General features: G+C 44.6%; 1 pseudogene; it reads right to left on the bottom strand.

Annotated features, from left to right (window-relative positions):
* Positions 1 to 8,807: 8,807 nt before the first annotated feature.
* Positions 8,808 to 8,924, bottom strand: LOC136643228 (5S ribosomal RNA; annotated as a pseudogene).
* Between the last annotated feature and the right edge of the window lie 4,006 nt (positions 8,925 to 12,930).

Here is a 12,930-nt window from a genome sequence, read left to right as displayed (position 1 = left end):
TGCATAACCCAGTTGCTGACTAAAGATGGGGAAAGAAGGGGAGAAAAAAAAGGGGGGGAACAGGGAAAAGGTTCCAGATGCAAGATATAGTTACCTGTCCTGAGGAGCAGTTGGGGGGGGGGGTGGAGAGTCCTATGGAGGACCTTTGCCTTAAGGGTAGCCGGAGAGAGAGAGGGAGCACATGGCAGCCTTCTCTTTTAAGGGTTTTTGCTGACCTGAATGACCCGGATGTGGCCTAGAGCTGGATGTGCATGCTCACTACACACAGTGGGACACGTGGAGCATGCAAGAAAAACAGGATGATAGGATCAGCCATGACTGGCCTCCTGGAGGGGTGGGGGGTAGCTTGCTTTCTGTTGCCACTGCGGGGAATTTGGAGTCAGGATGTAACTTATCAGCAAATTCAGTGGATCTAATGGCTTGCTAGCTAGGAGAACTTACACAATAGACAACAATAGAAGACACTTAAGCAACAATTTACAGTGATTGAGACTCCAGACTCCTTGACTGGGGGATGGGGATGTGGTTACCATGAGCTTGACTTGACTTGATTGTCCTGTTTGTTGAGGTTTAATGGGTTTGCATAACAGTGACTGGATTAGGAGACACTTTGCATAGAAACAATGATTTAGGCTTCGTTGCCAGGAGTAGAGGTTGTGTAAACTTGTGACTTTACCAGGTTTTTTGGAGATTGGGCCTGCTTGCTTGGCATGTATGATATTTTAGTCCATAATAACATAACCAGATATAAAAATCACAAAAGGAAAAAGGGGATTTTCACGTAACAACATGCCTTGCCTAAGATCTCAATTCACTGGGATTTGAGAAACGCATGTGGAACGCATCCAGGAATCTTCAATGAATTGTTTCAGCCAGAAGCTACTAATTTCTCCTTAATTTCACTGTCAACTTCTGATGTGCTTTCAAATGGCATAAAAGTACAATATTAGAATGAATAGGCTCCTGATGTGAGTGCTGGAAGGGACACACTTAAAGCCAGCTTTCCTGCAGTTCTGAACCAGTTATGGATATACTATAAGCCTCAGAATCTCATCCACTATCATTTTTTGGTGAGATGACTAACAGCCCAACACAACAACCTGCTGTGCCAGCCAATGGGGTATGCTCCAGAGGGTGTTATTGATTACCTTAAAAGGAATGTTCTTCATCCTTGCACAGACACAACAGATGCATGTGGCTTCAGTGAGCATACTGCTGAAATGCAGGATTGGTATCAAACACGGAGTGACTAGCATAGGGCAGGAGCTCAATTGCTAATCTGTGATTCTGCAGCAAAGCTACTACAGTTACACCTGCCTTTCTGTCAGATTTTGTATTTTTCTTGAGGCAAAGGACGAGTGGTTGACCTAAAGCCATCTGTGAGTTGCAAAATGGCCACAGTGCCAGAGGATTGGAGGATAGCGAATGTCATACCAATCTAAAAAGGGAAGGAGAGGGAACCCAGGAAACTAGACCAGTCAGTCTAATGTCTGTTCTAGGTAAGATGGTGGAATGCCTCATCAAAGATGACATCTTAAAACACATATAGATGAACAAAACTTGCTGAGGGAGAATCAGCATGGCTTCTGTCAGCATTAAGTCTTGGCTCACAAACCTTTCAGAATTCTTTGAAAAGGTCAACAGGCATGTGGATGCAGGAGAACCTGTGGACATTATATATCTGGACTTTCAGAAGGCGTTTGACATGGTCCCTCACCAAAGGCTGCTGAGGAAACTCCACAGCCAGGGATTAGAGGTCAGCTCCTCTTATGGATTAGGAACTGGTTGAGGACCAGGAAACAAAGAGTGGGTGTCAATGGGCAATTTTCGCAGTGGAGAGAAGTGAAAAGTGGTGTGACCCAAGGATCTGTCCTAGGAGTGGTGCTTTTCAATTTGTTCATAAATGACTTGGACACAGGATTAAGAAGCAAGATGGCCAAGTTTGTGGACATGAAACTTTTCTGAATGGTGAAAAGCAGAAGGGATTGTGGAGAGCTCCAGAAGGATCTCTCCAAACTGGAAGAATGGGTGCAAAATGGCAGATGCGTTTTAATGTAAGTAAGTGTAAAGTCATGCACATTGGGGCAAAAAAATTCAAAACTTCACATATAGCCTTCTGGCCTAGATGTCTTTAAAAGGAGATTGGACAAATTTCTAGAGGAAAAGTCTATCACAGGTAATAATTAGTCATAAGAAGTATGTGCAACCTCCTGATTTTAGAATTAGGCTACATCATAATGCTAGATTCAAGGGAGTGGCAACAGGATGCAGGTCTCTTGTTGTCTTGTGTGCTCCTTGAGGTATCTGGTGGGCTTTTGAGATACAGGAAGCTGAATCAGATGGGCCTTTGGACTGATCCAGCAGGGCTTATGTTCTTATGAGTTTATGGAAGAAGCAAGATTTGAACTAAAGAGTTCTGATTCATATCTCAGCTGCAATAAACAATCACAGAAATCTTGAGGCTTTGTTTGAACTAAGCGCTTTGTTCCTACGACATGGCGGCTTCGGCCTACTACCCTGATCATTAAAAAAAACCATCATTTAGATAAAACTCCATTGTCTGATTACAGCAACATGCTATCAAAGCAACAACTGGTAACCAGAGGATGGGATGCTTGTTGAGAGGAAAAAAATCAGCGCTTGCAAACTGCCCAAGCACGTCAAAATCAAATCTAGTGAGCAGACATTTTTGTCACAGAAGGTTTTAAAAAGAAGGGTTTAAAAAGGGTTTTGTCACAGAAGGGAGGAGTGCATAATGTTGTGATATAAATGGGAAGTTCCACTGGACCCGTATCTATTCTTAAAGTTTTTATATGGGACAGCCAAAACTTTGAACTTCCTACCAGCAGTCTAAATGTCCTTGCAAATGTGGCTGAAGCACCCTATATTCATATGCAGAAAACGAGGATCAAATGATTTAAAGAAACACAAGTGCATGTAAATAGTCACATTGTTAACATGTTGTCTAGTTTAGCTCTTAGCCACAATGCTGCACAAAGCTCTCCAGCTTGTTAACCCCATTTATTTCATTGCACTCTATAGCCAACTTTCACTGCAATCTTAAACCTGTTTACTTGGTTCCATTCATTTTGGCAGGGCTTACATCTTTGTTAGTATGCTTAGGGCTGACAAGTTCCATATCCTTAGAACCATCGCCTGACACATGAGTCCCTCAAAGGTACAAGCCTAACCAGGTCTACTCAGAAGTAAGTCCTATTGTGTTCAATGGACTTACTCCCAGGAAAGTGAGGTTAGGATTGCAGCCTCAGTCTTGTGTATTCTTTCCTTAAGGGAGCCCCTATATAGTATCTATGTTCTGTATAGTGTGCTGCAGTCAGGCTTAAAAATAGCTCTGTAAAGAAGTGCTTTTTGCAGAGACATCTGCTGTCTTCCAAAATGTGTGATATAATTGCCTCAGCTTTCACACTGAGGGGCTTCATATTTCTTGAGGGACAATAACCAACTGCAGGCCACAGAGAAAGTAGCATTACTCCGTGCTGTCAGTTTTCCTCAAGCTCCTTTGTCTCTCTGGGCTGACAGTAGATGCCATGCATAAATCTGTGTTATTCGGAGCTCTGATAACAGGCAAAGCAACAGGTTTTGAGATGTCTTACTCAGCCAGTGTGGGCAGAATAAAAGTTCCAATACAATCTCATCCAAGTTTTCTCATTTTTTCCAACCTGCTGCATCCCTCTAGCAACTTTAAAAGATGTTTTGCAGCAGATGGTAAATAGACTCATAAAAGCTGTTCCTTTCCATCCTTTCCACAAAAGCACATGTTATCACTGATGAAATGCAATGTGAACTCTTCTCAGCTTGCCATGCAGACATGTGGTTACACTACTGTCATCATGTTTTCTTTTCTGTTTTGTTGGCTTTGTATCAAAATAATACTACTATGTTATATTATTCTGCATATTTAATATGAGAACATTTGCTTTAGCAAACTCAGAGATGAAGTCTGAATTCTTTTCTTAGAAAATCATCACCTAATGATAGGAGTTGGCCTACTCACAGTGCTTTCCACTAGTGTACAAACAGGAGGGCCGAGGAGGCCCCCAGCCCCAGGTGACCGTGGGTGGGTGACAAAGGTTGCCCTTGCCCCAATATGGTGGAAGCAGCATGGCAGGGACCCCTGCTGCAACTGCCCATGGGTTCAGACCTGCACTGCTATTGCTGCGCTGCGCTCCTGGGGGCCATGGTAGTACCTGCCCTCTTTCTGTTCCTCCTCCTGGCCTCTCTGTCCTGAGTGATAGTGCGCAGGTGGTGGCTCAGGGGGCAGGCCAGCAAGTGGCCAGGGCCGGCTCCCTCCACTCCATCCAGCTCCCTTAGCTGATGCACTCACCAGCGTCTCCTTCCTTTCCTCTTCCTCCTGCCCGCTGCTGCTGCTGCCGTCACCACCTCTGCTACACAGGCTCTGGTGGTGCTGCAGTTCCCACTGTCGCTTTCTCAGTGGCTCTGGGTCATGCTCCAACTGCTCCTGGCACTGAGCTTGCATCGCCCCATGTGGCGGCACTGTGAGTCTGACTGGGCAGGGCACAGGAGGCGGAGGCGGTGGCAGTGCTGGCAAGGCTGGGGTGCTGGCGTTCTCCTGGGCAGGGCAGGGGATCTCTTTGGCTGGGCGATTGCTCGCTTTGAGCCGGGGCTGCTCCTGCTGTTCTCTCACCAGGGTCGGCTCAGCCCCCAGCTGGTGACCTTAGGGTGCCCAGGCAGTCCCTGCAGCTGCCTCTCCCAGGGCCTGACCGTGGGTGACAGACCTTCCCCAGGGACTATATTTAGCTCTGCCTACCTGTCTGAGGTGGAGCTGAGCCCTGTGGCTGGGGAAGGCAGTGTGCCTGGTGGCTCCCAGGCAGCAGCTGTGGTGGCCCGAGGCCCAAGTGTGGCACTCACAGCTCCCCTCCTGCCCTACTTGTGCAGCCTGGGGGGGGGGCAATATGATACACTGGCAGCAGTAGTCCCTCTCTTGGTGTTGTGTGTCGGCTGCATCCTAGAGGCACTTGGGGCTTCCTCAGTGCACTGTCTGAATAGTTAAGGTACTTAGTTACTCAGAGGTCTGTGCCTGCATGTCTGTAGAGTATGCAGTTATCTGTATGATTTTATATACAAATGAGACAGAAAAACAGGTAGTATACTTTAGAGACAGCTTTATTCTATGCATGTCTACTCAGAAGTAAGTTCATTATAGTCAAGTGAGGCTTACTCCCATGTAAGAGTGCTTAGGATAGCAGCTTTAATCAGAAAAGTGAAGATAATTGGACTAAATTATGAGGTCAGAGCATACTGAATTTCATAGCAAGAGACTGAATGCATGAATGCTTCTTAATATTCTTGAATCAATCAATCACTTCATTATATGGGGGTTCTAAACATTTCTGGGCGCTGGGTGCCAAATGATCTTCATACGCCAGTGGTGCTTTCTTAGATATATCGGATTTTTTGTTTCTTCAACAAGGAAGACTCTAGCAATAGCACTGGATCTAGGCGCACTTCAAGATTGTGGAGAGTGCAGCTCCATTCAGGGAGAGTACAGCTCCATTCAGAAAAGACTGAACTCCACATCCCAGGCTAGTGAACCAGTGCTACACACACAACCTCTAGCTTGTCTAGACTGAGCTGCAGCTTATTTGACCTTCATCCAGTTCATTACTGATTCAATTAAAAATGCAAGAGGTTTTTCATACAAAAAATGCCTCTCTTCAAAGTATGTATACATCTATCATACCATAATGCACCCCTTTAGAACTTGATTTTTAAAAATGATAAACATATGTTCAACATATGGTCTTCAAGATGCACATTACTGCTAAGATATACGTATGGCTGATAAATTTATGTTGGATTCATAAACATCTTGATCCATATTAAAAAAAAAAATTAATGGTTAATCAACATCCCTGTGTGTTAAGTCACCTCAAAACTCATTCTCCACCTGATGGGGAATGTCCTTTCTTGACCTCACAGCTGTTATGTAAAATATGAAAATGTGATGGAAAGCTCAGAAAATAAGTAGACTGGTATCCATTCATGTTCTTAAGTCATTCTCAGGTCTAAATCTACTTCAAGATTTTATCCAGCATAGCCATTGAATAATGCGCAGAATCACAATTCAATAGACTGTTCCTTGTTTTGGAAATTAATTTTTATTAAACAATTTCATAAAGTGCTGGTAAACTAACTAGCAATGATCCTCTTACTTTTTTCAGGAGAGAATAGATACCACTGTGAAAAATCCACTGGATCAACTGGCTCCATAATAAACTGTGTGTTAACTGAGGATGCCTCTCCAAAGTTTTGTGTAAAATGTAACATCCACATATTTGCTGGAATCTGGTCCTCAGCAGCTTTTCACACTTCAAAGTCCATGTGCTGCCAGTTCCCAGAATTTAGCTTCCTTTTTACTTTTTTTTTTTAGTGCTAACACTAGTTCTTTTCACATATCACATTTCTTCTCTCAAAGAAATGGCTATGCAACATACATTTAAGTGCTAGAGCAGTGGTTCTCAAACCTTTTAGCACTGGGTCCCACTTAGAATGACAATCTGTCTGGATCCACCGGCAGTGATGTCATTAACCTGGAAGTGATGTCCCACTTCCGGGTTATTAACCTGGAAGTGAGGACCCACCAGAAGTGACATCATCAAGAAGGAAAAATTTTAACACCCCCCATACAACAAAATCAAATCAATTAATTAAATTAAGGGCCCAATCCTATCCAACTTTTCAGTACCGGTGCAGTTGTAATGCAGCACTGAGGTAAGGGAACAAATGTTCTCTTACCTTGATGAGGCCTCTGTGACTGCCTCCCCACTACAGGATGCAGCACATACCCCATTGGCACAGCAGCACCAGCACTGGAAAACTGGATAGGATTGGGCCCTAAGAGTCTAACAATTTATTTAAAATAAAAATCCCCACTCCTAACCCTCTCAAGCAGTTGCTGATCTGTTTAAAAAAATTCTCCAAACATCCCAAAGGCTGCAATCCTGTCCAAACTTACAAGGAGTAAGCCCCATTGACTATTGTTATTATGCCAATAAAGGTTTACTGAACTGACTATCATTGTTCCAAGTATATGTACATAGTAGCCTGTTAAAAGTACAGATCTGAACATTTTCCCAAATGCAGTCACATACCATGGTAGCATCAAGACTAATATATTAAAAATAAAACATACACTTAAATGAATGAGGAGCTACCTGAAATTGGTTTGTGACCCACCTAGTGGGTCCCAACCCAGTGTTACGTGAAAATCCCCTTTTTCCCTTCCAAGTTGTGATTTTATATATATATATATATATATATATATATATATATATATATATATATAATCGTGGACTAAGATACCTCACAGACCACAAAAGGAGTCAAATCATAAGCTCACTCATTTCTCATGTTGTTGGCCACCTCCAGTCTGAAAGACTCATTTTCTCGAGAGACACTGGAAATGTCTTTATTGTTTAAGTCAATCACTGAATATGCAAACACATTAAAGGAGGAGGACTTTGGCAGCAAAGTCTATTGTTAACTAAACACAGCCATTAAGCCACCTCCAGACTCCAAAATCCAGTAGCAACAGGAAGCAAGCTACTCCCCCCTCCCCCAGAGTCAGGTTTTGCTGATAGCTGGTTTCTGGACCCTTCCACCTTTTTTTTTCCCACCTGGGTGTTACTGAGCATGTGCACAGCTCTGGGATACTTCCGGTCAGTTTAGGTCAACTTCCAGGTCAAAGACAACTCTTATAAGAGGACTCAGAGCACATGTCTCTCTCTCTCTGACTGCTCTCCGGCCGGAGTGGCCATACACAGGACTCTCTCCCATCCAACTGCCCCCCCCCGGACAGGTAAATATATCTTGCGTCTAAACTCCCTCCCTTCTTCCCTATCTATTCCTCCCTTCTCCCCCATCTTTAGTCAGCAACTGGGTTTAGCAGATTAAGGAACCCCTAAATACTTCCCTACACCCTATCCATTTCTGATTCCTTTTCGGATGCACCCAAATACATAGCACATGCATCCACCACTAGCTAGGTACACTATACACAAGTACTAGAAATCTATACTTATCAATTCTCCATGTGTATTATGTTTACCTTTGTGTGTTTTTGCAATAAAAATATAATCCTTTGATTGAAAGTTACCTTTCTCCCAGTCTCCTCATTAAGCTAGAAGGGATCTCTTTGCTCTACGCTGTCTTGGTATCCAGCCTATGGTCCCAAAAAGTTTCCAAAAGGCTAATATACTAATTCCCCTAAACAAAGCAGCCTTTTTGATAACACCAGAGTTTGTGAAACACTGTGCTAGAGTAGTGATGGTGGCCACATTTGTTGAATGCCTTGGCTCCTTGTTTAACCTAACCAATTCTTTTTTTCTTTTACCTGCATTTTCAGTCAAACCATACTGTAAAAACCTAGGCATTTCTTTGGATGCCACTTGTACTAATTAGATGCGGACCTCTCTGCTGGCGCTATGTATCTCCCGCTAGAGGCAAAGTGCCTTAAGGCACTTTTGCGACACCCATCGCCTGTGCAGGAGCTGTAGCACCTGCAGTGGGTACCATAGGATTAGGCCCACAGAGTCTATACATCCTATACACCCCCAGTTGACAAGAGTGCCTACCAGGGAGAACAAACGAGCATAACAGGATCTCAGGCTTCTATCCTGACCACCTGAATAAATCTATAATAGAATAAATCTATTGACCGGGGGGGGGGGTATTAGCATTTTATATAAAGATGACATTAATCCTTTACTGAAGATTTAACTTCACAAACTGGTTGGCAACCTTCAGTCTCGAAAGACTATGGTATAAGCCTACAGCACCAGGTATTCCCAGGTGGTCTCCCATCCAAGTACTAACCAGGCCTGACCCTGCTTAGCTTCCGAGATCAGACAAGATCAGGCATGTGCAGGGTAACAGTCACAAACTATTCTTACAATAAATTTTGGGCACAAGATAGGTAGCAGCACTATCTTCTGTGTCACCCGGGGCAGTTGTCTGTGGTATCACCCTACCTATTGTGCAGTTGGGAAGCAATTGGCAGTGACATGATTATGCTAATTACTTCAGGTCTGCAGAGCATCTGCAGAGCACAAAGCAGCTGAAGTTCACTGAGAAAAGGCTCTGGCAGCTACCAGGGAGGGGGATACCTTTCCTCTGTAGTCTTTGGTCAAGCATGAATCGGTTTGTACCAAGCAGAAGACTGCTAAGCCTGGGCAGTGCGGCAGGCTTTTTCCATGGTGTCACCATCTCACTCACCCCCTCAATTGGTGTCACTGGGGTTGGCCCACCCCCTTGCCCTCACCAAGTGACACCAAGTAAGTGGGGGGGGGGGTGCTCTGATCAAGCACTTGATAAATGTATGTGGAGGTGAGGCAGGCCAAATTATTACAACATAGTGGCCCAGTCCAACTGTATTTACTCAGGAGTAAGTCCCACTGAGTTCAGGGAAGCTTATTCCCATGTAAGCATACATAGGATGAGAATTGGTGTTTGAACAATCTGCGATGTAGATATGTATATTTTTTCTCCATCCTTTATTGAGGCTCAGCGCATATGGTAAAGGATAAAGATGAGCACTACAGACACATTATCCTATCTTTTTTAGTATCACCCATCTGTTAACAAGCTTAAACAAAAGGACTTGTGCATGTTCCCAGATTCATCAACCTCAAAACTGAGTGGGGAAAAAAAAAACAGAGACCAACTCCCCTGAGGAGTTTGATGCAACTGTCACAGGGCACTAGCAAAGTTTTAGAATCTATCAGTGTTGGAGATAAATGTGGTGATTACAAGGATTACCACTTTTTAAAAATGGCCTATGAAATAGGACTTCTGAAATAAATAGAACCTAGGCACTGCAAATCAATCAATCAGACTTATTAGTAGCAGACCAGGTAGAAACTCTCCCTTCAGATTAAGACAGAATTAGCAGAGTGTCCTTGTTTGTGTCTCCCTTTGTTTCCTCTGCCTTTGGATAGTGGCTCCTAAGTTGTGCCAGTGGGGGGTCCATGGGTGCAAGTGCTCTCAGATGGCATGGCTGAGGGGTGGTGCCACCCCTCCATCTGTGCCAGCCTGAGGACTGCCCACAGCTGGTGCCTCCCCGTCCTGAGGCATTCTGAGGGCTGGAGATGCCACATGCAGCCTCCCCAGCCCCCGGAAGGCCTTCCAAGGCCTCCTGACGGCCTTAAAATATCACTTATGGTTTCTTGGGCAATCCAGAGGTGATGTTTTAAGGACGTCCAGAGGCCTTAAAAGGCATTCTGAGGGCCAGAGAGTCTGCGCACAGCATCTCCAGCTCTCAGAAGGCCTCCAGACGCAACCATTGGGGCGCAGCATTTTGCGGTCCTGGCCCAGGCAGCACAGGGGCCAGGATCGCTACTGAATTGTGCTCCCTTCCTGTTTCTCTTTCTCCAGAAGCAACTACTGTACTGTCTTCTGCTTCACTTTTCCTGCTTATAAGTCATCCTAGCTTTTTGGACGGCCTCCAGGCATCCCCACTGCTTTGCAATGAGGCTGTCTCCCGCAGTCATCTTCTGATGATGCCATTCCCAATCATAGACTTCAGCCTCCTGTGAGCTCATCTGCTCTAACCCCTCCACCACCAGGACTGGGCTGGCTCTCACAAAGAACACAAAAGAAAGCTGGCTCAAGCCATTCCATGCTCATTTGTTCAGTGAAGAAATTGGGGCAGGCAAAGGGGGTGATGCAGAAACTGGGGTTTTTAAGGCGTGAAGTTGCTGAGGAAAGCACCTGCCCTGATGCTGAGAGCTAGATGGGATTGTTTGCTGCAAGGCTACTGGTAGCACTGGAGTGAGAGAGCCAGAATGGTCCAAAGTGCTCCTAAATGATCCTAAGTGATTCTCACTCCTGCCATCAGCCAGCTGTGAGACAAGACAAGACTCTTAGGCAAGACTTCCAGAATGGGCCTTAGCTTGCCAGGTGTATGCTTGCTTGCTGTACTGAGAGGATGTGGCCTAAGGGCTGTGGCAGCAATGGAGTTGAGGCAAAAAGGCTCAGCCCAACCTTTAGGCAAGGACAGTTTAAATAAGAGAGACATTTTGGGGGAGAACAGGGGCTGAGAAGCCCTTGCAAAAGTAGACCTGCAGACTGTGGTGCCAGGGTGGTTTATTTATTTTGAAAATGTATAAACTGCCCTTTAGAATATGCTCCCAGTGAGGTGTACTGTTAAAAATAGAGCCGTATAGTAAAAATACAACAGAACAATATGAAGCACTGCAGGCACCTAACCATTCCATAATTATACTGAATTACAAAACAACACCAAATGATCAGATATGGAAAGTGGCCTCATATAGAGTCAGTCAGACCATAAGTCTGTCTGGTTTGGCACTGTTGCTACTGATGGATAGTATAGCTCTCCAGGGATCACTCCCCCATCCTACTAAAGATGGCAGAACTTGAACTGAAAACCTTGGACATGCAAAGGATGTGCTTTCCCATGGTGCTCCAGCCCAATGCAGGGGCATCTGGGCAAATCAAAAAAGTCCTGTCTTGACATCAAAAGACCATCAGGATGGACACCATGCAAGATCCTCCCACTGAAACCAGGAGAAGGTGTGCAGGATTTGTGGAAGGCTTGGAATTTGAGTCTGTGGTCTAAGGAACTGGCCTGCCTGAGGAACAGAGTTCGAACTTGATAATGTCATGAGCCAAGAGATTGCTACTTTCTCACACTGCAGAAGTCAAAGCTTTATGTTGGGGAACTGAAACCATAGCACAAACTTTTTCCATTAAGATGAATAGGCCTAGAAACTGCATACATTTGGCTGGATCAAGCCCAGTACACCAAGAGGAAAAAAATTATTAAAAAATGAAAGAGGCACTGAAGATGGCTGGCCAACACTGGGAGGGAGAGGGTTTATTTTTCAGAGAATAAACAACAGATCTTAGAAAAAGGACTGCAAGAGAATCTTATGCAGATACCCAGCAATTTGCAGCCCTTGTTTCTGCTCAATTAAATAATGTGATGGTAGAGGAGACAATTGCTGCAGCAGTCATCAAAGGAGGACAGCTGTCTTGTGTCTCTGCTTTTTTACTCATTAACACTGAAAGGGCAGTTCTGATACTGAAGAATGATATCCTGCTGCACTTTAGTCCATCTCTGAGACTTGCAGCGAGACGTTCTGTGCCAGGTTCTATTTATAACCAAAAGCAGTACCACATTTGTTCACATTGAAGAAGACACTAATAACAGCAACACAGTCTCACAGTCATCTTTGAGCATCTCATCAGCTCATTGGGGGGGGGGGGCGGAGGGTATGAATTTGGCCTGGATGTCCAAAGCTCTGTAACTAGCAGTCATGAATTCTATCTCAAGTAATGGTTCACAGAACAGGCAGCTTGAGTCTGCATTTCTTTAGGGGGTGGCCAGCCCAGGGCCACTCCATATGGTTGTGCAGGTTGTGCACTGCACAAGGATGTCACTATTTAAATTGAAATAGAAATTGAAACAGCACTGAAATAGGGAGAAGGAGGAGGAATGCCAGCAAATGCCACTTCTGGCATGGCAGAAAGGGGACCTTTTTCTACTGCGCACAAAGGCATCTTTTTCTAATATGCATGAAGATGCCATATGAGCTGGAGCAGCATTGACTTAGCCAGATGAACCCTCTGATGAACATGGGCCCAGCCCTGACCTGGCTGACTCCTGTCTCTGCCCAAGCCAGGAAGGAATAGCCATCCCCTCTCCCTCTACAGCAGGGTCAGCACTATCTGAGGTTCTGGCTGATGTGGGGGGACAGAGGAAAGTTTTGAACGTCAGTCTCCATCTGTCCTCCCTGAACCTTGTAATCTTATATTTTAACAGAGAATATTTCATGGTAATGAGTGTGTAGCTTAATTCGGAGTTTCATCTTGGGGGAAAAAGAATGACAAGGATCTTTTAGGTTTACAGTTCAATTCTATGCATGT

The sequence above is a fragment of the Tiliqua scincoides genome, chromosome 2 (genome assembly GCF_035046505.1).
Source record: "Tiliqua scincoides isolate rTilSci1 chromosome 2, rTilSci1.hap2, whole genome shotgun sequence".
In the NCBI taxonomy this organism is placed as follows: Eukaryota; Metazoa; Chordata; class Lepidosauria; order Squamata; family Scincidae; genus Tiliqua; species Tiliqua scincoides.
This window is presented reverse-complemented; position numbering and strand designations above follow the sequence as displayed.